The sequence below is a fragment of the Canis lupus genome, chromosome 30, assembly GCF_003254725.2.
Source record: "Canis lupus dingo isolate Sandy chromosome 30, ASM325472v2, whole genome shotgun sequence".
NCBI classification, from domain to species: Eukaryota; Metazoa; Chordata; class Mammalia; order Carnivora; family Canidae; genus Canis; species Canis lupus.
Genome location: NC_064272.1, coordinates 30,772,885 through 30,798,448, shown reverse-complemented (window position 1 = coordinate 30,798,448; position 25,564 = coordinate 30,772,885). Strand labels below are relative to the sequence as shown.

The 25,564-nt window shown below is 49.7% G+C and overlaps 1 protein-coding gene across 6 annotated transcripts in view; it reads left to right on the top strand.

Annotated features, from left to right (window-relative positions):
- MEGF11 (multiple EGF like domains 11) overlaps nt 1–25,564 on the top strand; it is a 344,966-nt gene that overhangs the window by 1,644 nt on the left and 317,758 nt on the right. For 5 of the 6 annotated variants that reach the window (XR_003146032.3, XM_025472427.3, XM_025472425.3 and 2 more), the window contains exon 2: nt 6,234–6,336. The exons of the other annotated variant lie outside the window; for it this stretch is intronic. The gene's annotated coding sequence lies outside the window, so the exon portion shown is untranslated. The remainder of the gene's footprint in view (nt 1–6,233; nt 6,337–25,564) is intronic. 6 annotated transcript variants of the gene reach the window in all.

Sequence of the window (25,564 nt, the reverse complement as noted above, 5' to 3'; positions counted from 1 at the left end):
TGCTTAAGGCCCTAGAAATTCAAGGTCTCTTCGGTCTCCATCGCTTCCTCCCATCTCACAGCTCAGCACACCGAGGCGGGGAGAAGTGAAAGGACTTGCTTAGAGCTGGGTAACGGGGTGGAAGGAAATGTCAACTGGGGCCTCCTGACTCCTGGTTCAGGGTTTTTTTTTTTTTTTTTTTTTTTGGTTTTGTTTTATTTTTTTCCCCCCAATACTCTATGCCGGCATCATCACTTTTTTAGCATGGGGCAGGTGCTTTCTGGCAGGACACGGCGTGGAGGACTGGGCCTGAGTTTAGAGGCAGAGGACTGCAGAGGAAGGGTCTCTTGGTAGCTGCTGTGCTGGGATCACCTCCCAGGACACATCACTGAGGCGACAGTTTGTTGCATACCTATCCTGTGCCTGCACTGAAGTCTGCGGGTGAAGGGGGCCCTTAGACCTGAGCCAGCCCCATAAAGTGCAACCCACGGGGAGAGCAGTCATTGTCTTTTAGCCACGGAAGCTTGGCGATCTCAGGTGAAATCCCTCTGGGAGGGGGGCAGAGTGATGGATAAGTCTCCGGAGAAGGGAGGATTTGGAATGGAGCCCTGGGTAGATTCCAGTGCGGGGAGGAAGATTGTGGGGCACAAGGCTGGGGCACAAAGAGAGGGGCAGGAAAGCTCATGACTTGTTCAGTGACTGGTCAAAGGACAGTGGAGTCAGGGTGGATGAGAATTTGGCTTTTGAGAGAAAAGCACTAGGACGGTTGGAAGAGCCAGCTCCTCAGACAGCGAATTCAGAATGTGTCCCTAGAGTCTTCTAGTGCAAGGTCTAGGGTGAGCAATTGGCTGGGAAGTCAGCACCCCATGAGGCAAGGGCTATAGTCAGCCTTTTGCTTCTCTTTTACCCTTTTCTACTTGTTGCCTAGCTTTCAAATAGTTCCTTTGCCTCTTCCCATCTGTAACTTTTAGAATTTAGATACTTGAGGGTGTGGAACATACTACTGGACCTACTATGGGCAGGGTGTTCGCCGTGCCAGGGATATTTGGTCAACAGATAGTTTTTAAGCTCCTCCTTTTTGCCAGGCACTGGTCTAAGCGATACACCGATGAACCAGACAGGCTGAGTCCCAGACCTCATGATGCTGATGTTCTAGGTTCCAGTTCTCCATGAGGTAAAGTGTCGTTGCGGAATGGAGGCAAATACACAAAAGATGTCTGAAGAAATGGGACAATGTGACAGAGAATTCTGAGCCTCTCCAGTGGTTCAAGGCTCTGAGGTGAAAGGCTGGAAGCTGTTGGCTATGAGATTTGGAGATTCTGTGGTCTTCCATGACCCCGGCTCCTGGTTGCCAAGGGTAACCCAGAGGCAGCTGCATTGAGGACCTTAGATATGGCATTGGGGAACAAACGGCTCTGCAGAGCTCCTGCCGCCCGAGCACAGGGGGAGGGAGCTGGTGAGTGCTGGCAACTGTGGTCTTGCTAGGTATCCATAGAGACTGGTACCAGGTAACCGTGTACCTCTTAAATTCCAGCATCCACAGCTACTTGAACTCCGTAGCCCCATTGTACAGATGGGTAAATGGAGCCCTGACTCTGCAGATTGGGACAGCTATGCAGAAGGGAGCCCAGTACTGTAGAATCCAGGTATTCCTGATCTCTGATTCGATTTAAAATAATGCTCTTTCCTTCCCATTTTGTAGACTGGCGGTTCTTAGACTTCACTACAGGAGGCTTGTTTAAACACAGATTGCCCTGAAGTTTCTGATCCAGTGGGTCCAGGGCGGGTCCAGTAATTAGAATCTGTAACGAGTTCCCAGGCGATGCTGATGCTCTTGGTCCAGGACCACACTTTGAGAACCACTGTGGTAGAACAAGGGAAAGTGAGAGGTTTTCTTGAGGTTATGCAGTGGAGGAGCCTGGGACAAAGGCTATGATTTAGCTCTAGGAACTCCCAGAATTTGCCTATGCATAATCCCCTCCCCCGGACCCCCCAGGAGGCCATAGAATTAAAAGAATATTTTATCTTCATCAGCACACACACAGAGAGAATATATTGCAATGTAATTAGGGAATAAATAGGTGTCATGTGTTGGATGTAGACTCCATGCCCTGTGGCTCTGTGGGGGTTTATTATAGCAGTGGTTATAATTGAAAAGGTGTCATCTGCTTCGAGAACCCCTCATGAAACTTTCATGACCTGGGTGGTCAGTGTCCAAAAAGGCAGGTCTTCTTCATTTAAAAGACAGAAAGTCAGAGGAATTGCTTCTCCTGCTAATGGGACTATCTGTGTTTGACAGTAACTATGCAATGTGTTCTCAGAGGAGAGAGGAAAAAAAAAACAATCGAACAGCCAGTGTGAATGGAGAGGGGTTGGAGGAAGTCCACATCACGGGTTTACAGATCTGTTTGTTGAACATTTTGGAATGTTTTGAAACTGTTTCACCTATATTTCTGATGTGAAGCTGTATCTCAGCAGGAGGAAAGGAGAGTTTGTGTTTCAACTTCGCTGGTTGGGTAAATGTAACAGCACATTTTATCCCCAACGTGTTAATTAGACCCCAAAGAAAAGAACCATAAAAGGGTTGTTTTCCTAAATGCTGGCATTTTTCATCTGGATCCTATTTATTGATTATTTTACAGTTGAGAAGGAGCAAAAAAAAATCCATGTTTTTATAGCAAATAAAGCTGGCTGCAGTAATTATGCAGGCTCAACATGTCTGTTCTGGAGCAGGAAGTTGGAATTTAGCCTGACTCTCAAACATTTGGGTGAGATCTAATTGAGAAAGACATTTCAAAGAACAAATATTTAGGAATGCGGAGTTTCGCTGATGGTCTCTCTGGGCCAAGTGCAAGTACCTTGCTTCTAGCTCCATCGTCAGAGGTGGAGGGATGCTGCAGGGAAGGACCTGGTCGGTAATGTTAAGGCCATAGTCAAATTGTGAGGCTGAAACCTAGAGATAATTAGTGAGGCTTAGTAAAGGGAAGAAAGATGCTTTCAGGGAATATATGTCCCTTGGAACTGATGAGCAAAGGGAGAATCAATCAAGTATAGATTGAACACTTATCGATTGTCCAATCTCGGCACAGGCACAATGAAGGGAGGGACCAGGACTTTTACTTGTTCTGTATCTCCCATAAAGCTTGGCTCAGGTACCTTTAGGGACTGAAGTCCTCTATTGGGGTGGGCATCAGTCAGCACTGTAAATAGCAGAAAACTTGAACTCAACTGCTTGAAGCAGTAAGGAACTTGGTATCTCCCATTGTAAGAGGTGTGGGTTATGTCTTCCTCGAGTTTGGTTCTTTCAGTTGTTCAACAGCATCATCAAGATCTAGATTCTTTTCATCCTTCCTTGTCCATAAGGTCACAACAACAGTTCCGGGTATTATACCCTTACAATAAGAAGCAGGGGGCAGGAAAGGCGGGAGGGGAACCTTTCTCGAAGGTCCCAGGGCAGACTCTCCCTTGGGTCTCATTGGCTGGAAATGTGAATCACATGACCGTGTACACCAACCACAGGCAAGGGAAGAAGAACACCCTCACTGGCCTAGAACAATCTTGATTTGTGTGTTGGGCGTCAGAGAGGAATGCTCTTGGAAAGAAGTAACCAATGGCACCCGCCATAGAGTTTAAGACTTGGGTTTGAATGGTCTGCCTACGTTTTAGCCTTGTGACCCTAGTCAAGCCTTTGACTTCTTTGAGCCTCAGTTTACTGATCTGTGTAATGGAGATCTATTGGGATGATAAATCCAAATTAATAATTACAGTTGATTGAGATACAAGAAGTAGGTTATTTGAAGATCTGATCTCTGACATCAAAGAATTCTGATCCAGTGCAGGAGGCTTTGAGAAGACTAGGCTATCAAATAATCAGAGAATAAAGGGTAGGTAAATAATAATGACTTGCAGACCAACCTTGGTGCGAGGAGTATGACATCAGTGGGCGGCACAGTACCTAGGGAAGGCTTCCTGGAGGAGGTGGTTCATGTGCATCCTGGAAATCCAGCATGTACGTATGGATGGGTTATTTGCTCCTTCTGCCCAATATGCTTCCTCTTGCTTTTCTCAGTGGTAAAATGGGGTCATTAGGCCAAGACGAGATCTCATCTCTGTAGTTACAGTGTCTTCGAGAGTCCGAATTTAGCCAGCCGTGATTCTGGCTGGCAGGCAGGTCACGGCTGCTTCCTTACCATCTTGGATTCGTGGTTTCTGCGGACCGATCAGTCTCCACCTCTCATACTACCTTTCAGTCATTGATTAGATATTATTGTTATCACTGTTATTATTTGGATATCTAGTTGCCATTGTAAAACTCACATGCCTAAATTGAAATCTGATGTCTTCCCATGTCTCAAGCCATCTGCTCTTCTGGATTCTTCATTTTTGTTGTTGGCACCACCGCCTTCCCAGCTGCTTGGGCTCAAAACCTCAGCTATGCTCTTGATGCCCACCCCCTTCCTCTACTGCCAATATTCATGCACTAATTTTCTCCCTTACATTTCTGGGATAGAAGTCCTCCTTTACAACGGGAGATGTCCTCTTCGTTCGCGTTCTTTCTGCCTTGTGCTGGGCCTTGGCACTGGCCTCCTGCTCCTGTCTCCCATCCTGCTCTGGGCACAATGCATGGGAGTGCACAGGGACACATGTCACAAGGAGCCGTCTGTGGGGCTTTGCAAGTGGTATAGTTTGTAATTCGAGGGCAGAGGTGGCAATGAGTCTGGAATCTGCAGACATGTCATGTGGCTTGTGGGGGGCAGGAGCAGGGCATTTCCCAGCCTCATATTTCTCTCTCTCCTTTGAGCCATCCTAAGACATTGGTTATTCTCCACTTGTTACCTTACATTTTTTTCTGTAGTCTTCAGTAGATGAAGCTCAAACTCTTCAAATGGACATTCCAAAGCTGTGCTGCCTCACCATCCCTACCTGCTAGGACTCACCATCCCTGCCATCCCCAAGCCTGCTTCAAATCCTGTCTTTCTCTGTGTTTAAGCTGAGCCACCCTCTCCTAAGGCTGGTGTTAGAGGGACATCCCCGACCACCAGAGCCCACAGTGATCTCGAAGCATTGATCTTTCCTTCTCCTGAACTTGTGTAGTAATTACGCTATACCACCAATTCCGTACATGCTGATATGACGCTGGTGTCATTGTTCTGCATCTGGCTGGAATGTTCCTTATCATCCCGATTGGACGTGAGACCACGGAGGTCCGAGGTGGGGTGGGGGTAGATACTTCTTCGCATCCAGCATTGTGGCCAGCGGGCACCTGGCACCTCCATGTGTTTTTATTGAATTAATAAATCATACAAATAGGGGAAGTAAGATTATTTACCTGAATAGTCAGTTAATCTTTACTGTTTTTTTTTTTTTTCTTTTTTTAACTTCAATTTAGGGAAGGGACTAAATTTGATGACTGTCTGCTGTCTGCTGGGTACTACTTTAGGTGATTTTTCAGAAACTGTTTTAGATCGGCCTTGGAAGACCCCTGGGAAGTTGGGATTATTGTTGTCATTTTACTGATGAGAAAATGGAGGCTGGGAGAGGTGAAGCCGCTTGCCAAGCTTGCTCAGCCAGCGGGAGGCAGAGTGAGGGCCAAGGTCAGGCTCTTTCTTCTGTGTCTGTTTCATATATCTTTGTGAGGTTCTCCTGACCCTATGGTGCTCTGTTCTCTCAGATTCCTTTTTCTATTTGCTATGTCCCCCTGCCTCCTTCTGTCGCCTGTCTCTGATGAGGCCCAGACCCTGTTTTGTCCGGAGAGTGTGCTTGGGGACTTTTAAAGCTCTGACGATGGGGCACCTTGGGTGGCTCAGTGCTTTAGTGTCTGCCTTTGGCTCAGGTCATGATCCGAGGGTCCTGGGATCAAGTCCCGCATCAGACTGCAGGGAGCCTGCTTCTCCCTCTGCCTGTGTCTCTGCCTCTGTCTCTTTGTCTCTCGTGAATAAATAAATAAAATCTTTAAACAAAAAAACAAAATAAAACAAAAAAAACTCTGACGTTTCCTATGACTTCCTGAGGACCTACCTGCTCCTCCTGTTAGCTTGTGGCTCATAGTGATCACTCACCTTTTTACCTTGACTGTCTTTCCGGCCACCTGCAAGCCTGGGCTAGAGATTTCTTTAGAGCATAAAACATCCTGCTAGTGGACTCAAGCCGGGCTTGAGCCAGGTTTTCTGAACTCCTCCGCCCTTCCCCTCCCCCATCCCACCCTTTGTGTCCATCCGCTCTCACCTGCCACCACTCCTGTTCTTGTGTCTCAGGTATCACCTGTGGAAGGAAGACACCGCTGATTTCAGCAGGAGTGTGGTCTGTTGGAGGAGTCTCCAGCTCCAGGACTTCTGACAGGCATTCTTCTGTCCTCTGGTTTGTTTGTTCGTTCATTCATTCATTCATTCTGTAAATACTGCATATTGACCACATGTTGAACATAGCGGAGAATGAAACAGTCTTTGCCTTCGTGGAGCTTGTATTGAAATGAGGGGAGACAGATGGTAAAAACCAAACACATTATATAATGTACTTTGTGATGATTATAATGAAGAAAGATAGCAAGGGAGAGGGGTATATGTGGCAATGGGATGCTGCTGTCTTATACAGTGTGGTTAGGGAAGGCCTCTCTGATGGTGACATTGGAGCAGAGACTGAGAGGAAGGCTGCCTTGTGGACATCAGGGGGCAGGGAGCACTGAGCAGAGGGAAGAGCCAGTGCAAATGCCCTGAGGTGAGAGCTTGCCTGGTGAGTCTGAGGATCAGCAAGAAGGTGGCAATGGAGACACAGAAGGGAGCTTGGTAGGGGGTGAGACTCCTCATCTGCAGCCTCCTCCTTGTCTCAGAAAACTGTCATCCTTCTCACAGCTGTTGCTACTGGCTGAAATAACCGCTCAGCAGGTTCCACTTGACCAGCACAGCTGTGGCCCCCACCCTGTAGAGGGCTCCCGTCTCTGCTATCTCTTGTCCGTCTACCTCTGCTCTGAGTTCCTATAGCTCTCTCCTCTTCACTGTACAGCTGAGCCCTGGATTGCCTGTCCGCTGGTTCCCTTCCCCCTGGGGTGTGCTGGTCACACCTCCCCAACCAACTAGCCCATCAAAACTGGTTTCTTTCCCCACCCTAGAAGCCAGCCCAGAATGGGGCTCTGTGTCTACCCATTGGTGATGCTGGTGTCAGAGGCGGGAAGGAGGTGGAAGCTTCTTTGCACTAAGCCCAGTGTCCCTACACGATAGACAGGAAATCTTTTATTCCAGGCATTCTTGGGGCACTTTGAGCTGGGAGCCTCTGGTGCTGCTGGGAGCAGGAGGAGGAATCTACCTTTCCCAGGACTTGGATGCAGCTTTGGCTCTGAATGGGGGAGGGAGAGGAGCTGAGATGTGGAGGAAGCCGGCTTTTTTATCAGCCTTTATTGCTTGTTCTGTGAGGAGTAAGATGTTTCAGGAGCAAACGAGGAAGGAGTTCATTCACCTCGGGTTTGGGAGACCTCCCCGCCATCCGGGGCAGGAATTCTGGGTGCCGTGGTTGACTTGTGAGTGACCTTGGGTGAGTCATTTAACCTTTGCCTGTTCTACTACAGTTTCTTTTCAGCCAAGCCACCCATCTCCCCACCCATTGTTGAAGGAAATGACCAATAAACCTGATTTTAATTTATTCATCGACACACACACACACACACACACACACACACACACACACACGACAAGTGGGGGGTGGGGAGGGAGAAGCAGGCTCCTTGCTGAACCAGACCAGGGCTCCATCCTAGGACCAGGGATCATGACCTGAGCTGAAGGCAGGTTCTTAACCAACTGAGTCACCCAGGCACCCCTCAATAAACCTGATTTTTTAAGGACCTTAATGATTCCTTAGGTTCTTTTCTTTTCTTTTCTTCTTTTCTTTTCAGAAAGAGAGCCTGGGTGAGGGGGGCGGGGGCAGAGGGAGAGAATCTTCAAGCAGAGTCCCTATGGGGGGCTCAGAGGGGCTCGGTGGGCTCGATCCCGTGAGCCATGAGATCACGACCCCAGCCAAAACCAAGAGCCACATGCTCACCTGGCTGAGCCACCTAGGCGCCCCTCCCTGGGTTTGTTTCTGCATTAATTTTCAGGCCAATGGTTTTAAAACTTCAGAAATGTGCAGATGGTTGCACTTTAAATGGGGAGAAAGCTTCCCACAGACCTCTAATATTGTCTTAAATTATTAATATAATAATATTTAAATATATGAATACAAAACTGGGCATAAATAACCTATGCTTATAACTCTTACACAGTATTAAATTCCAAACAAGTTTACAAATTAAAATGCAAACTACAAAGCCAGTAATACTCAGATTAACAATATTAATTTGACGTGATAGACACTGTTTTTCCATTAAGATTAAATCACCCCTTGCTACAGATTGTGGTTTTGGCTGCATGGAGCATTTTGGCTGCTTCCTCCGCCGTGTGCCCTGTGGTGACTCACCTGTCCTATTACATTTCTCAACTGGAGTGACTGTGAAACCTTTGTCCCTACAGCCTGCTGAGGGGTCATTTGGCTGGCCCTTGGCCCAAAAACATTTGTGTGTTAGGATGCTGCTTTTTTTCTCATTAGCCTGCACAATTAAAGGAGCTCTATTTAATTCTAGTGCAACAGCAGACCCTGGTGCAAAGCTGAGCATTGAGACCCAGTGTCCCTGCTTGGTCTTTGAAATAAAAACACAACCCTGATTGTTACAGCGCCTCGAGAACCCCTGCTTGAGAACAACTGTTGAGCCCTCTGAATAGCGCCCCCAGTGGTCTGCAAGTTAATGCGAGAGTTGCTGCTGATTTTTCAGCAATCCTAATAACAGGAACTATGTTCTGAGCCTTTGTTATGTGCTGTTTTTTCAAGAGGTACATAGACTAGAGGTGGATCTTATCTCCATTGCACAGATGAGAAGGCTGAGGCTCAGAGAGATTTACTCACCAGGGTCCCATTGATCATTGGCAGCATCTGGATTCCACTCAAATCTGCATAACTCAAAACCCATGAGCTTCCCACCAGGCTGCACTGCCTCCCCATCTACAGGCCCTCACCAGGTTTCAGGCACTTTGAGCAATCAGAGTACAAGGACTCTGGAGTAATCGGGATCCTCTGAATTCTCACAGTGGTGGAGCAGTTAAGACATGTTATTTGTGCAAAAAGGAGAAGTGAAGCCAAGAAAAAAAGCAAGATAGCACTTAATAATGGTCCCCAGATCCTTAGGAGACTTTAGCTGGCAGTGCCAGGGGATAGAACCTTCCCTGAAGGCCCCTGGGAGGAGTGCATGCTGGTTATTGCAGGAGAGGTAACTTAACAATGCTTACCTTTTTTAGGACTTCCCATTTGAGTGAGCAGTTTTTTGGTGCATTTATTTTCAAGTTTGTGAGTTTTTTAAAAAAATTATTGTGGTAAATACACATAACATAAAATTTACCGCCTTAACCATTTTTAAGTGTACATTCTTAATATTGCGTGGCCAGTGCTACCATCCATTTCTGTAGTTATCTCGTTTGTGTTTTATAACAACTTTGCAGGTTATTGTCAGAAATGGGGGCCCAGAGAGTTTGAGTGACTTGCCCAAACTCCTACCCTAAACCTGATGCCTGCCTTGCAACAGTGACTTTGAGGGACAGTGGCAGGCTTGGTTTCCTGGAGGCTTGCGTGGGCACATGTGAGGTGGTCAGACTTCCTGAGATAAAGGCTAGATGGGTTGACCCCAGAGTGCTGTTCTGGTATTGATTCTGTGGGTCAGGGTAGGGGCGACTTACTCCTGTTGATTTAAGACCCACCCACCTTTCATCAGAGCAAAAATTATTTAAAGATTTTGTTTATTTATTTGAGAGAGAGAGTGTGGACAAGTGGGGATGGGGAAGGAGGGGCAGAGGGAGAGGGAGAAGCAGACTGGCTGCTGAGTGTGGAGCCTGATTCCAGGACCCTGAGATCATGACCTGAGCTGAAGGCAGATACTTAACTGACTGAGCCACCCAGGGGCCCTAGAGCAAAAATTATTTAAAACCCACTTCTAAAAAAAAAAACCACTTCTGCCGTTGGGAGATGCCCTTCCCCTGCCTGACCTGCCTGGTTCATCATCCAAGCTTAGAATAAGTATAATAATTAAAAACACCCCAAAACTTTTTTATCCTGCAGGATATGAGCAACAATCTACATATGCAAATAAATTGCATGCTAGTCTCCATGAATATTAATTTGGAAAGAGACTCTGAGGCCCTAAATACACTCAAAACCAACAATTTGTCATTTTGTAACTCCTCCTGGCTCGCGCTCCGATAATCACGGCCTTATTATATTTTAAGATTCCTCTGCTCCCAGCTGACCTACCTACTGAGACCCTTGAGGTTACCAGGGGGATGTCCCCAATTGGCAGATCAGAGGGCTGGGGGTGATGGGTGAATCATGACCCTGGAGCTGTGTGTGATCCTTGTCCTTCCCTGGTGGAGATTCAGGCACTGGCGCTTCTCGGATCCCAGCATTAGCAGCGAGTTCCCCAAGGCCAGGGGACAGTTTTGGGGAACACTGTGGGACAACTGTCAGCCTCATGCTCTTGTGCTGTCAGGGAGATGGAAGGGGTCTTGGGAATCAGCTTGTCCTACCTCTCACAGGCAAATTAGGAAACATACCCTGGGATGGGGGTGGGGAGTGGCCTGCCCGCCCAAGGTAACATAGTGACTTAATGGCAGGCAGCAAGAAATCTTACTCATTCTTGCCCTGAAAAGTGTATTTCTTCTGGAGTGTGTTTTTGTAGGATGGGGTGGGTAGGGTGGCATTTAAAGTTTGTATACTTTGGAGGAGAGAGTCATTCTTCTCCTGTGAACGTTCTCTCAGAGATAGACAGCTACTAAAAATCCAGTCTTGTCTCCCATTTGGGTGGAAAGAAAGGATTTCCTTCCACCCCCAGCAGATTTCCAGAATGAATGTGAGGTTGCATCCTGGAGCATACCCCAGCTGAAGGGATGGAAGTGGGAGGAATGTCTCTGAGGGAGCCAGATGGGGTTAAGGACTGGCTGGGGAGGACCGAGAGGTGGAAGGGGGTGGGACTGACAGGAATTTCTATGTCCCACCGTGCAGGGGAGGCTCCACTGGGCTGTAGGGGGAGAATGTTGCAGCATCATGGTTCTACAAGAAGTTATCAGTTCACCTTTGGGCCTTTCTTTCTTTGTCTCTCTCTCTTTTTCTCCTCCTCCTCCTCCTCCTCTTCCTCCTCCTTCTTTAAAGATTATTTATTTATTTGACAGAGAGAGCCAGAGAGTACAAGCAGGGGGAACAGCAGAGGGAGAGAGAGAAACAGGCTCCCTGTTGATCAGGGATCCTGATGAGGGGCTCGATCCCAGGACCCTGGGATCATGACCTGAGCTGAAGGCAGATTCTTAACCTATTGAGCCACCCAGGAGCCTCTGGGCTTCATTTTCCTTGTCAGTAAATATTGAGATAATTAATCACCTCCACTTTTTTTTTTTTTTTTTGAGAGGGCACAAGCATGGGTAGGGGCAGAGGGAGAGGGAGAGAGAATCCTAAGCAGCCTCCAACTCAGCTTGGAGCCCACCGTGGGGCTCGGTCTCTCTACCCTGAGATTATGACCTGGGTGGAAATCAAGAGTCAGATCCCGGGCAGCCCTGGTGGTGCAGCGGTTTAGTGCCGCCTGCAGCCCGGGGTGTGATCCTGGAGACTCGGGATCGAGTCCCACATCGGGCTCCCTGCGTGGGGCCTGCTTCTCCCTCTGCCTGTGTCTCTGCCTCTCTCTCTCTCTTGCTCTGTGTCTCTCATGAATAAATAAAAAATAAAAAAATCTTAAAAAAAAAAACAAAAAGAGTCAGATCCCTATCGGACTGAGCTACATAGGTGCCCCCACCCCCACTTCTTAATGTTGCTTTGTAAAGATTAAATAAGGATTTTAAGTTCCTTCATCACTCTCGGCACAGAGTAGGTGTTCAGCACATGTAGACTCCTTTCTTTTCCAGATGGATGGTCTTGACTGGCTGCACTGGGTCAGGATGGGTATGTGTGCGTCGGTGCATGTGTGGGGGGCTCCGTGTCTGTGATGTGTGTGTCTGCGTGTGTTTGTGTTTTAGAGTGTGGGGTGTAGTAGGTACGTATGTGTGTGAGCCTGTGTGCCTTTGTGTTTGTTAGTGTCTGTGTGTCCGTGTGTCAGGGTTTCTAGGACAGTGTGCTGCGCTCTAATGAGAGACAGAGAGGCAGAGACACAGGCAGAGGGAGAAGCAGGCTCCTCGCGGGGAGCCCGACGTGGGACTCGATCCCGGGACCCCAGGATCACGACCTGAGCCAAAGGCAGACGCCCAACCCCTGAGCCACCCAGGTAGGTGTCCCCTGGCCCCTTCCTAATTGCCCTGGGGGGTTTCCCTCTACCTCCCTCTAGAGGCACTCTGGCGCCTGCTCTCTGAGTCATTTGCATTAAGTTCGCATACATTTGCATATCATTTACATGGTCTACACAGACTCCGCTTTCAGTGCTGCAGTTTTCAAGGTAAAATGTAGCTGCTCTTCTTGAAGGGTATTATGTTAGAATTGCAGCGTTTTCTTTTCTCTCTGGTCCAGAACTCCGTGTTGGAATTGGGGCCCCCCCCGGGGAGGATGGAAGGCCCAGAAACCTGTTTTACCCTCCGTTGGCAAAGGGGACCGGTTTAGTGGGTACAGGCCCTGGGACCCTGAGAGGTGTATTTCTGGGGAGAAGACTTTCTTATTCCGTGGGTAGTGGCTTCTGAGCAGAGTCCACTATGTCATGTCACACCAGGGACAGATAGAGTCCAGCTTGTGTCCTTGTGCCTGCTTCTCAGGCTCTCACTGACTCACCCTTGGGGGGATGGGCAGGAAGGGCCACCTTGGGTTTTCAGCACCCCTATACCCGTTCCTGCCTGGGAACGGACTGTGAGACCAGGCTGAGTGGGAGACAAGGAGCAAAGAATGTCTTCTTTCAAACGCGTGATGCATAATTAATGATATCTCTATGCCGCAGAAACTACCAGCCCAAAAAGTTTCCCCAGTGGGGCTGTGCCCCTAAAGTGTCTTCCTTATGGGCCATCACTATCCTTGACATTCCCTCCCTTAGATATGGGTTTGAGTCCTGGCTGCATTGTTTTGGGCAAGTTACCTACAAGTTATAGGTTGTCTGAGAGCCCTTTTTCTCATCTGCAAAAGTGGAAATGATTCTAGTACTTAATAATAGTACCTGGGGTTGTTGTACAGATTAAATGAACAATGCAGGTAAAGGGCTTAGCTTAGTGCTTTGCACATAATGAAGATTCAGTGAGTTAGCATCTCCAGTCCCCATGGGCTCCATTAATAAAACAGAGGTTCTAGAGAATGTCTTTTACATTCTAGTATAAATTGTTCATCAGATACTTTTTAGACTGTGTACAGACAACAGGCTGCAGCCTTGAATCCCTTCAGTGCCTTTTAGGGAGTCGAGTCCCCAGGATACTCCGGTGGAAACATGCAGAAGCAGCATGGACGCAAGAGATTCCTTGTCTGTACCTCCAAGGATCCAGTTCCCCACCGTCCCCTGATTGAAGGGTCAGCAGTATCTGGTTTCTTTCTCAAAATCTTCTCTTGTATGTCTTTACTGCAAGCAAGGCCCTGCTGGACATCAAAAGCCATCCATGGCTGAGCAGATCTGGGGTTTCCCAGAAAACAGAGTTTGAGGCAAAACTTGGTGCTAGTGCTTTACAGAGGCCAGGTAGGGGAGCAGTCCCAGGGCTAGGAGAGTGCAGGGAAAGGGGAAGTAAGACAGGGAAGGAGGAAAAGCAAATGTCCAGGGCCACAGCTCCTGGAGGACAAAAAGCTGGTTGCTTAGACAGGAGGGATGTCTCTGGAGGCCAGGTGGTGCCACTGTGACCCAGAAGAGTTTGAGGGTGGGAGGGAGAGCTTATCTGCCTACATCGTGGTTTTTCCCACACGGCATTAACCTTCTCGCACTTCTGGGTCATCTCCTGTGGGTAGCCACTGGAGAAGCCAATCCCATGCCCCCATGGCATGGCACTCAGCTGAGTCCGGGAGTGATGAGAACAGCCAGTTCCTCCGTGTGTCCAGTGGGTCAAACCTGGGCAGCGGAGCTGCTATGGCTCCCGTGATGCATGCAGTGAAGGCTGTGCCAGGGCCCAGCCTTCCCCCTGGGGGAGGTTGAGATAGCCCACGGCGTTGGATGAGACCGTGTGGGGGTGGCGGCCCGGCCCACCGTGGAGAAGGCTGATGGTCCACGGGGCAGATGGGACCAAGCAAATCTGGGAAGGGACCTAAACGGGATCTGATCCAGCCACTGTTAGTCAGTTAATTACTCCACTGTGAGGGCCAGTGCTGGAGTCTGGCCCTTATTCTGCAGGCAGCAGGGAGCCAGCAGACACCTGCTTAGCTAGGACAGGGTATATATTAGTCTGCCCAGGTGCCGTAACAAAATACCGTAGCCTGGCTGGCTGAAACTACAGAAATTCATTTTCCCTCAGTTCTGGAGGCTGGAAGTCCAAGAGCAAGATTCCAGCCAGTTTGGTTTCTGGAGCTCTCTTCTTGGCTAGCAGATGGCTACCTTCTTGCTGTGGGCTCATATGGCTTTTTTCTGGGATGTGTTCCCTCTTAGGGAGGGAGAGAGAGAGTGCACCGAGCTTATGCTGATATCTTTTCTTATGAGGACACTAATCCTATCAGATCAGGGCCTCACCCTATGACCTCATTTGACCTTAGCTACCTAGCTTACTCCAAATACAGCAACACTGAGGGTTAGGGCTCCAAGACGTGAAATTTGGGGGAACACCCTCAGTTCATAACACAAGGGTTATTTGGAGAAGGTCTGTTTTCAGGTCTACTTGTCACAGAACACAAAGAGTCAGGCGTGAGCTGTTCCCAGAAGCCCTGGCGTTCCCAACTCAGAGCTTACTGTGGAGTTTCATTCAGTGGTGGGTCCCCCTATAACACCCATACATGTCTTAAACAGAGGGGAGAATGTTCTTTCTGGGTGAGGCATGGTGATTCAGAGCACCAGGTCAGGGACGGGAGTGCCTGGGGTGAACCCCAGCTCTACCATTTAAAAGCTGGGTGACCTTGGGCAGGTGATAAAATGTCTATTGAACACTTGATACGTGCCTGGCTCATTTGAGCTGGTGGGGATGTAGCAGTAAACAATACAAGACAAGCAGACTGGACTCTGTCCCCCGTGGAGCTTACATTCTAGTGGAGGGAGCCAGGCTAAAACCAAAATCAGTTATAGGTGACAGAGCATATTTGAAGATGACGAGCGATGTGGGGAAAAGCAGGAAAGGTGAAGTGATGGAGTGGGGGAGGTTGGCAGCTTAAAATGGAGTGGTTAGAGAGGATCTCAGCAGAGAGGTGGCATTGAAGTAATAGGCTGAAGGCGGTGAGGGAGTGAGTAATGCTGGTCTGTAGGGGAGAGCTCTCTGTGCCTCAGTTTACTCACCTGTACAATGGGTTGTGATAGCACCTAATGCACACAGCTGCTTTGAGACCAAAGTGAATTAATCCATGCAGTGGGCTTCGAGCATGTTCTCTTCATCACTGCTGCTCAGGTAGGAGCCTGTCCCTGCTGCCTCTGGGAGGCACACCTGGGCACCAGACTACAAGGGCTTTTGGTGGCCTTCATCTCTCCAGGGGTGGGAGCGGCTCTTCTCCAACTCTCTCTATCTCCTCATTAAAAGGGGACACACCGCCTGCAGTTTGCGAAGCAACATGTATTTTCTTTCTACTCGAGCATCTAACTCCCAGAGGGAATTGCAGAAGAGCCTTTAGCAAAATCCAGGTTTGGGAAGCAGCTTCAAGGCTTTCTCGGGCGGGCGTATCTGCAGACCGAGCGGGGCAGGTGTTTCTAGCCGGGCTGAGGGGATGGGGGTGTGGGGAGTTGTCCACCTGGACAAGCAGACCCACAGCAGGTGGGACCCGGGCCAGGCCCTGCTACCCGGTTCCTTGCTGTGTGGCCGTGCGGCCCTCATCAGCAGGCACGGACAGTCCCACCAGCAATCGGGACACCATTATTTACTATTGCAGAGATTTTTGTGGCTGTGATTTACCACCACCGTGAGGCCTCGGGACCTAAATCCCAGTAGCCCTCAGTATAGATATTGCATCTAATCAATCCTCTATTACCATGCAAATACATCCTATAGGCTACTGATATCTTTTCCGTTCAAACACTTAATACATAATTAATGAGACATCTAATGCCACAGAAGACACCTACCCAAGAAGCTTCCTGCTATAATTTATACCGACCCAGACGAAAAAGATTGGTTCACTGGTTCACTTATCATTCAGGAGTGTGCCTCTCCCTGCCGTCCCTGGGCAGGGGCCACGGAGTCACTGGAGGCAGGAAGCGCCGGGCAGACGGCCTGCCCTCCAGACAGCATTGAGCCATGCGGGCTGATGGCCTGCCGGCTTCTTTCAGGATTGTCTCACTGGGTTCTCACAAACCACCCTATAAGGGAGGTCCTCCTGTTATCCCACTAGCCAGATGAGGAGACTGAGGCCGGAGAGGGGATGTAACCCAGGGTCATACTTGGGTGTCTCTGCATGCTGGTGCGCTTTGCAGGCGAGCGTGGGGTTCCAGGCTTGAACTGTGAGTTGTGCAACTGGGGTATGAGGCTCAGCTTCTCGGAGTCCCAGGTTCTGACCCTGTAGAATGTCAGCAACAGTGCTACTTACGGCAGGATTATTTGAGAATTAGAGATAATGGCACTCGTTCGGCACTGAAGACACGCCTGCTGATTTCCTCATTTGCAGGTGCAGTGGTGAGAACATCACTTTTGAGCGATGGTATCATTTTTGGCAGCAGGGGCGGGTAGTGACGTGGAAGGAGGTCAGGTTTCAGGCACCCCACTTTGTCAGGAAGGCACCTTCTCTGGATAGACTGGGCACCGTGAGGGGGGAAACGCTGTTAAGGGGTCCACACTTGAGGAGTTTCTCTGACCAGACTTCAAATAGCACCAGTCAGAAATGAAGGAAACAGGGTCCCAGTCCTCGAGGCACTGTGTCTGGTGGAAATGAGCAGACTCAACGGGCAGCGTGATGAGGAGGAGTGGAGACCAGCACCCAGGTGCCGGGCCCCTGAAAGCCGGAGGAGGGCACCCAGATCGTGTTATCAGTGGACAAAGGAGGGGGTGCCAGGTGGTGGGTAGGGTGACACATGCCCTGCTCATGGAGAGGACTGAGGTGGATTTCCAATATGAGATGATGGGTCCTTTCTGGGGGGTTGGGGTGGGCTCTCTGTCTTGGCCCAGCCCCTCTGCCCCTCCATTTTCATGCAGAGGAAAGACTTTTCTGCTGATGAGGTAAGCACCCCATGGGGCCCCCAGGCTTCCGCCTCTCTCTACTTTGCCCCATCCAGACCCATCCATGGTATGAAGGGCAGACATAGCTAGTGCCCCAGACCAAGGAGCTGCTCCTCGATCAGAAGCTCTCTGCCTTGCCTAGAACCTTCTCCATCTTCTGACTGTGACGACCTCTCTCCTCCCTGTTAGTCCCTCCCTAGTCCATCCTCCCCAAGGCAGGCAGAGGGATCTTTCTAAAGTGCAAACTGGACCATGACCCTGTCCTATCAGAAACCCTTTAATGGTTCCTCATTGCCTTTGGGATAAAGTCAAAGCTCAATAGCACCTCAGTGAAGGCCCCACTGCCTCCCTGATCTGCTACCCGTAATCCACCCTGTACTTTATGCTTTGGTAGCTCCAACCGGCTTCCAGCCCTCCTCTCCCCCAGAACATACAATGCTGCTCTGTACCTCCTTGCCTTTGCTCTTGCTGTTTTCTGATTCTTTCTGATTCTTATCTTTCACAATTCAGCCCAGACACTGCCTCCTCCAGGAAGCCTTCCCTGAATTCCCCTCCCTCCTTTGAGCTAAGTGACCTCTGTTTCTGCTCCCCTGACACTCGGCTTATGATAGTCTTCTAGCTTTAAAACCATGGTGAGGGCCTCAGGAGGAGGGACCTGGTCAGACAGGTCATCCCTGGCATATTGTCGGGCTAAAGATATGTTGTTCTCCTAAACTAGGAGAGTCTTTGCCCTTGATATGAGACCCTGATGACTGCTTGTGGCTCTCTCTGACCTGCAGGGAAGAGATGGGATTTGGCAGCCACTCTTGGGGTGGACTGTGAGATGTAGGTTTCTCGGCAGGCAGCCTGGAGACCCATCCAGGGTTTCGTTAGGAGGATCCAGGCTCTGCTGGATTTTGGAGACCATCTGTGTTCTGAGCACCTGGACGGGTCTAGGGAGTATTGCAGTGATGCAGTATTGAAGTGTCCTTGGAGGCTTGAGAAATGAGGATGATCCCCGGCAGTTGAGGCACCTGGGTGGGTAAAGTCATTTAATACAAACACAAAGTGCCCATTTCCCTTCCTGATCCTGCCTCTGGATTTGTCACATATTTTGGCATTTCAATTGTTTTAGTCCGCTCCCTACTTTTTGCCTTGGCTTGAACCCCCCCCCCCCCCCCCGCCCACTTTCACATGTAAAGCAGAGGGATTTAAGGAGAGGAAAATCTTCAAAAAGTAGGAGACTCTGAAATGGGTTTTAATGGAGACAGTGGTGCCTCCTGTCCTGCCTTGTGCCGAGTAGGGGTCAGGAGGTGTGTAAGGACAAAGAGCCCCTTACGTCCTGGCTGTGGGGGAGGGCAAGGCAATGACATCACCAGATCCTGAGCTCTGAAGGTGGGAAGGGCAAGAGAGGGCCTGGTTCTGGGCCAGGAACTGCTCTGGGGCTCCCCAGTGGAGGCTCTGTGTCCTTCTGGGTAATTTCCACCTTTAATATCTCAGAGTTTTATGAACAGGGAGTAAATCAGGATCCAGCACCAACTGCTTCATGTAAAGGATTAATAAACTGGAGATTTATGGGGCAGCAGCAGAGGAAGGCGGTAGGAATGGAGAATGAAACGAGACTTGTTTCCCAAGGGGCAGGGGCTGGCTCCAGGATCTTTCCTACATTACGAGGTGTCCGCTGAGCGTCCCTGCTTAGATCCTGGTTCTTCAGGGCTTGGAGTCACAGTTGCATGGCCAGGCAGGGCTTGGGGCCTGGCTTGTGTTTTCTATCTAGGATTGAACCAGGCAGGCCCAAGGTCAAGGGGACAGAACCATGCTGGGTCTGTCTAGGTGCACAGTCTGATAGCTAAATATTTATATAAATATATTTATTTAAATATTTTAATATATTATGTATGTATTATATATTATAATATTTTTATATAAATAATATATATTTAAATATATATTTAAATTTATTTATTTTTTTTCCTGATGTCCAATCTTTAGAGTAGCCCACAGATACAAGTTCTGGGCTTAACTTCAATCTAGTTTTGAGTATAGAGCCAGAGAGACGGACGTTCACCTTCCCTTTGGCTACATCAGCTCAGTCGTGAGTAACAGAAAAGCCTGACATCAAGGGTTTAAACAAGAAGAAGCCAGGTCCTTTCTACCCCTCTGGCGGCTCTCCTCAGCATGTCGGCTCGTCGTCGTGCTTATGCCTCATGGTGGTGAGTTGGCTGCTGTAGTTCCAGACATCACATTCACAAATGACAATATCCAGCGGAAGAGGGGGGTATCCATCTCTTACTGGGCATCTCCTTTTAAGAACAACGAAACCTTCCCCAGAGGCCCTCCAGCTGATTTTCCTCGCCTCTTATGGGAAGAACTGGGTCCCGAGCTCCTTCCTAAGCCAATCACTGGCATGATGAAAGGGATTACCAGGATTGGCTCAAGGAATGAAAATTCACTTGGGGTATATTTCCCTGAGTCATGTTGGAGAGGATGGGCAGGGCCCTGGACAAAACTGGGCCACTCTGGGAATGAAGAGGGGGGTATGGCTACTGGGCAGGCATTTAATGCAGTGACTTTGGGTAGTTGCTTTTACTTCCCCATCTGTAAAGTAAGAAGAGTAATAATGGTGCTTCTCTTCTGGTGTTGTGAGGATTGAATGTGATGATGCATGCTCAGTGCTTAGCAAGGGGCCTGGGACATATCTGTGCAAAGCTGGTGTTCGTATTAGTGGTAGCTGAGTGTCAACCCTGTTTGAGTGTCAGCACCATGTAAAACGGAGGTGGCGGGGATCCCTGGGTGGCGCAGCGGTTTGGCGCCTGCCTTTGGGCCAGGGCATGATCCTGGAGACCCGGGATCAAATCCCACATCAGGCTCCCGGTGCATGGAGCCTGCTTCTCCCTCTGCCTGTGTCTCTGCCTCTCTCTCTCTCTCTGTGACTATCATAAATAAATAAAAATTAAAAAAAAAAAAACAAACGGAGGTGGCAATATCTCTCCCAGGGTCACACCTGCCTTTGTTGGCACTCGAGGTAGTGTTACTATTGGACATCCTGTCCCCTCTATGTGCCTCACTGTGGCATCCTCCTTAGCAGCGTGAGCTTTCAAGTCAGGCCAGGGGCTTCACCTTATCTCTAGTACAGCTTCTGTGAAGTTACTTAAACTTTCTGAGCCTCAGTTTCCTCATCTGTAAAATGGTTGATACTATTGCTCGCCTCATAAATTTGTTGGGTGGTCAAGGAAATCAGACAGGAAGTATGGCACCTTGTGGGCTCAGGGCCTGGCCAACAACTTCCTTAATAAGACTCCCTGTCCTTCCTTTCCCATCCTGGGTGCTCATTTCATTTGGAGCAAGACCTTCCCTGGAGACTGGAGGTGTAAGGATCAGAATCTACTCCCCTGGGGGCAGTAAGGTGAAATGGGCGCTATTAGAGTACGAGTCCCCAAGGGCCTGGGGTGCCAGTCAGGTAACATGGCCCAAACCCTATCTTTTAGAGGGGCCCAACAGGCTGGGGTAAAGAGAAGGCCAGAGCTCTCTGGGGACTTTATATATTTATTTATTTTTAAAAAGATTTTATTTATTTATTCATGAGAAACACAGAGAGAGGCAGAGACACAGGCAGAGGGAGAAGCAGGTTCCCTGCGGGGAGCCCAATGCAGGACTCGATCCCAGGACTCTAGGACCATGCCCTGAGCCGAAGGCAGATGCTTAACCACTGAGCCACTCAGACGTCCCCTCTGGGCACTTTAGATGCTAAGTCTCTGACAGCACAGCTGATTCTAGCTCCCACTGTCTGTGGAGCAGGGTGGGTTCTGCTGAGGGTACAAGGCCTCATAATGGCAGGTGACCAGGACTGGGGCAAGTATGGGGGGGATGGGGTGGGGGCGGGACACAAAGGCAAATGCTTATCAGTGGCTCTGGGAATTGCTGGGGTTGTCAGGGATGGTTTCTCCAGCCTCGGGGTCTTGCTGTGTCCCAGCTGGCTGCCAGTGGGCCATCCTGGCCTCTCAAGACAGGCCACCGGGGAAGGTTCAGCTCTGCAGGCTTCCGACCAGGAACTGCCCATTGGGGGCAGCTTAGTGTAGTGGTTCTGGGCAGGGTCTCTAGGTTCCCCCCACCTGGGTTCAAAGCTCACCATCACTCATCACTTAGGTGATACGGGCTGAGTCCTGTCCCCTCTATGTGCCTCAGTTTGTCCATCCGCAAAATGGGATGTAAATAAAACCCCTGCCTCTTAGGGTTGTTGTGGGGTTTGTCTGCGGGTAATTACCTAGCACAGGGCCCGGCACGCAGTAAGGGCTCCGTGAGGATTTGTTGCTATTTGAGGATAATAAACAGATGCATTTCCAGCTTTCACCAAGCAAGTCATATTTTTTTTCCTTGCTTTTCTATGGCCTGAAGCCTCACTACCAAGTGGGAGAAGGATAGAGAGGAAGATGGAAAAACCCATGCTTCATTAGCGATTAAGCATCAATAGAGCCACCCAAAGGGCCCGTGAAGCTGCCAAAGAAGCTGGGGTGAGCACAAAAGGGTCCGGGGTGGAGGATTAGCAAGGAAGGCAGAGAGAGAGAGAGAGCTTGAATCAGCAGCTCGATTCATGGCTCAGGAGAGGGTTGGAGCATCTGTTCTTGTAAAGTGCTCAGGGGCAGCCTGTGTAGGAAAATTAGCTGTCTCCTGCCTCTAAAACCGAGTTTCACGGGGCTCTGATGTAATTTGGGAGGCTGGAGGCCCAGGTCCAGGGAGGGCCTCGTCTGTCTCTTGGCATTGTTGACAGCGACTGTTCTGATCCAGTCATTGTCCAGAGGCCTTACCCCCCCCCCCGCCATAATTGTCCCCAACTCCCTTGGCAGATCATATTTGATCTCCTTTTGTCACCTGGCACACACCCAGCAGGGCTCATGTGCAGCATATTCTTTCTTTCACTTGGATTTCACTTGGCCAGGGTTCTGGAAAGTCCTGTCCTGGGGGCCAGTGGGGGTTGAGATACCTAATCGGGCTCCTCGGTATCTGTAGGTCTAATGTACCTTGATATTTCCCAACTGTGTTCTAGGGAACACTAGTTCTATAGAATGCCCTATAAAGGCTCTGACAAGTCCTGTAGGAAATGGACTTGATTGTTTTGTTTCATCCTTTGTTACATTTATTTAGCCATGGGATCTTAGTCTCTGCAGAATTCTTTTAACATTCTGAGAAAATAGTGTCTGTTGGAACCCCTGTGGGCAACAGTGACGTAGGAAAGAGCACTCGACAGGGGGTGGGGATGCTGCTTGTCTAGTCTTGGACACGTGGGTCCGCACAGAGTGACCCACTGAGCTTCAGTTTCTTTAGCTTTAATAAAACCCTGGTGATGCCTCTTACTTTATTGACATACTAGAGTGTTTTTAAAAAACTCTTTATAACAGAAAACTTCAAACAGACCCCCAAATAGAGAGAGCAGCAGAGTGCACCCCGATGTCCACACTGTCCTGCCTCACTGGTAGTTGGCACTTCACCTGTCTTGTTTCATCTCTCCCCCTCCCCCCCCACTTTTTATAAGGAGGATTTTGAAGATGATAGAAAATTAAGTCTGTGAAAGTGCTTTGCAAACTTCAAAGTGCTACACAAATGTACGACATCTGTCATTACCATTGTTAGGTTTATGATTTCTTCTTCCTAAAGTTCAAAGTGCTGTGTAATGCAAGGCATCTGTCTTCATTAGTATTATAGTTATAACTCCTTATTACTTTCCATTACATCATCCCAAATGCCCAATCGTGTGGATATTAATGGAACTCCATTAGTCAGAAGCTAGACCAAGCCCTGGAGGGGGTGTAAAGCTTTATACCCAGCCCGGCTGCCGGGGGGCTTGCAATCTAGTGGGGTGACTCCCCCCCCAAACAGGCTCATAATACCCGGTGACTTGAGCAGTGCCACGTGAGGGAACAGACAGTTCTGACAGTTCAGGGAAGGAAAGAGGCCGAAAGCTGAGGACTGTCCTGCTGGAGGCTCTTCCTCTTCCTTTTCCTCTTTCTAGCAAGTTTGGGAGCTTGGTGGGTCCTGGAGGCAGCTGGAGGGACAAGGTGCCCTTTCTGGGACATAACCACCTAAGCATCTAGTGATTTGATGACCCTGAAGGAGGACAGACGCTGGGCCTTTGTGAAACCCGGTTTCCCTCTCTCCCAGGTCTAACGGGGCGGCCCTCACCTCTCCCACCGGGATGGGGAGTATGGGCCGCTGTCACTCTCAGATAGAACTTAGTGCAGCCTCAAAACAGAGCGGGGCACCTTGGTAGCTCAGTGGTTGAGCATCTGCCTTCGGCTCAGGTCCTGATCCCGGGGTCCTGGGATCGAGTCCTGCTTCGGGCTCCCTGCATGGAGCCTGCTTCTCCCTCTGCCTGTGTCTCTGCCTCTGTGTGTGTGTGACAAACACACAAAGAGAGCTTGGTAACCAACCAACAGATGAACCCCAAGCCCCAAATAACCCCAAACTGTTACAGGCCAGCTCATTGTCCAGCGGATCCCCCCTTCTGCTCACCTCAGTCTAGTTCTCCATCTTGGCCAGCTCCCTGTCCCTGACCCGGGGCCGATGACCTCACAGCTGCCAGCTGCCCACCTCTCCCTGTGGTCTGGGCTCTGCCAAGGGCCCGCTTCCCTGGAGGGCTCTTGTCAGCCCTCTTCCTTCCCCAGGGCAGAGACTCAGGGGTTCAGGGTGTAGAGCCTTGGCGGGGCCACCAAAGCTGTCATCCCTCTGAATTGTCTACGTCGAAGGCGGAATTTCAGTCTTAGAGCCTCACTGGTGGAGGAAAAAAACAACTCTCTGTTGGCTGTAGTTGCGTTTGGCTGACATTTTGCTTTTAAAACATGTGAAACAGGAGAAGATTTCACATAAAAACATGTATTTCCAATTTTCTTTGAATACTTAGAAGACTGGCAACTCCAGGCCCACGTTCCTGCCTGGCAACTGTGGAGGGAGCTGAGTGGCGGCCTCCTGTTCTGCTGGGTCACGTGCTGTCTGGGTTGCCATGGGCCCTGGGAATCTTGGACTTATTCACATCTTGGCTGGGTCCTGGTGGGGGTGGGGGTGGGGGCTTTTGGGTTGGAGACCTCACCACTGAGTGCTCGGCTATCCTGGGAAGCCACAAGGCCAGACAACCCCAGGGCTGTTTCTGCCTGACTTTGTCATTTCTGATTGTGACAATTTTGTCATCATTCCATGACCAGGAGGACTCTCCTCCTGAATGTATTGGGGTCCTGGCAGGAAGCAGGTGGCACACTGAAGCTGGGGAATTTGATGAGTGTTTAATAAAGGGACTGTATTGGCAGCCCGGGTGGCTCAGTGGTTTAGCGCTGCCTTCAGCCCAGGGCGTGATCCTGGAGACCTGGAATCGAGTCCCACGTCGGGCTCCCTGCCTGGAGTCTGCTTCTCCCTTTGCCTGTGTCTCCGCCTCTCTCTGTGTGTCTCTCATGAATAAATAAATAAAATCTTAAAAAAAAATAAAGGGACTGTTTACGAAGGTGTGGGCAGAGTTTAGGAAAACCGACAAAGGATAGTATAGCACCCCAAGGCTAGGAACTGGGGGAGCAGTTAGCATTCCTGGGCCACAGACACTAGGGGACGGTACTATATAGAGAGGGCTGCCTGGCAGGAATGTGGCTTTCCAGAAGGGACAGGCCAAATTGCAGTGATCCTGCTCACTCTCCTCCTGCTGTGCATCTACCGTTGGCCAAAGCCAACTGGAAGCCAGAGATCACGGGAACCCTCTGGTGTGACCTATCCCAGGAGGGGCCCAGATGGAGGTGAGAAGTGTAGAAGAAAAATCTGCAGGAACAAATGGAAAATATCCCGCACAGGTATCGTTGTACTGAGTTGACAAATCCTGGTCCCTCGGCTGGCTGTGCTAGGAGATTCTTTGGTGTGTGAGGGGCAGCTGGCCTGATCATGGGGAGCAGTCCTCGTTGTGGCTTGGGGAGCTGTTATTTCTGGGGGTAAGGGGCTCCTCCCCTGCAGGCCTGCCTGGCCTGGTTTCCCATCCTGTTGGGTCTGGCTCCTCACCAGTGTGTGTCTGCGTGTGCATGTGAGTGGCTGGGGACTCCCACCACCAGGCTACCCCTTTCTCTGGAGCTCTAGACACTTCTGCAAGTAGCTCTAAAAGGAAACCTAGGATTGGAAGAGGAGCGGGTCTGTCTATGAGGGCCCATGTGGGAACAGCCTTGCAGTAAGCCCCAGGGCAAGGCAGTGTCCCTTTATTGACTCTGTGGTTTGAACATCCTCTGTACACAGCATCTTTTCAAGAGCCTTTCTGCCATGATATGATGTAAAAGGTCCTTCACCCCAGATTATCTTCCTTGCTA